Below are 1122 nucleotides of genomic sequence, written 5' to 3'. Positions count from 1 at the left end.
CCTTTTAATTAATACATTGAAACACTTAATAATTAGTATTAGGCCTATTGGTTTTAGTATTTCGCCTGCTTTGGGGATTTAAAACCATAAAAATCAGACGTTGTTTAGAAAACACTAGCAGAAACGCCGCCCAATGGGAGCTGTTTGTGCTAGTAATAATTAATCGTAGTATTCATAACTCATTGAAAAATGTTTAGAATAAGTGAACGTTTTTATAAGTGAAGATTTTTGAGGGAAGTACTGCACAGGAAACGTGTTCATATTGTGCTGATATAAACTGTAATGTTTTTATATATTAAAAGTGGCACCCTTTATTGAAAAAATAACAGTTTTTTTAAGAACTCCATTTTTTTTGGTTTAATTTGTTTTGAATTTCACGCAAAGCTACACCAGGGCTATCTGCGCTGCTCGTCCTTAATTTAGCAGTCATCACCACCCACCGCCAACTCTTGGGCTATTTTTTTACCAACGAATAGTGTGATTGACCGTCACCTTATAACGCCTTATGTAGCTTCTGTAAATAAAATATCTTATTTCTATATGTATATTGTTATGAATAAGTAGCTTTGAAATTATAAAAATATTTCGCTGTGATGTTTTTTTTTAAAGAAATAAATAAAAATGTTTAATTTTGTTGCATATTTTAATTACTGATTCTTATATCATCCTACATTCTTTAAAAACTTTTCCATCAAGATTTTGCTATACAAAAAAATGTAAATCTTATTTGTGTTTAGAATTAAACAGAAATGTATACAGCTTCACTGTGTTTAGAATTATGACGTGCAATAAATTTTTTTTATCACACCGAAATTATTAGGTTATCGATTTTTTCAAATGCTACTAAAAAGTTTCTTTTAACATATGCAATAAGTTTCAAACCCATTTTTATATACCTTCATATCTTTTTTTTTTTTATATTTGGGTGATTTTACGCAGCAAAATAGACCAATAAGAATTGTTACACAGCGGAAGTCACGTGACGCTGGTAACGCGTCATGAGATGCTCGAAGGATCTTGACTTGTCCTGGCAACTCTAGTATGTTCCAGACGCCTCTTTTTTAGTATATAAGCCCGGCAAATAAAGCAGAATTGCATAGATAGAGATAATTGAGTCAAGGG

This window comes from Limulus polyphemus, unplaced genomic scaffold (assembly GCF_000517525.1).
Source record: "Limulus polyphemus unplaced genomic scaffold, Limulus_polyphemus-2.1.2 Scaffold3985, whole genome shotgun sequence".
Classification (NCBI taxonomy): Eukaryota; Metazoa; Arthropoda; class Merostomata; order Xiphosura; family Limulidae; genus Limulus; species Limulus polyphemus.
The sequence above is the reverse complement of the archived record's forward strand: the minus strand, read 5'-3'. Positions refer to the sequence as shown.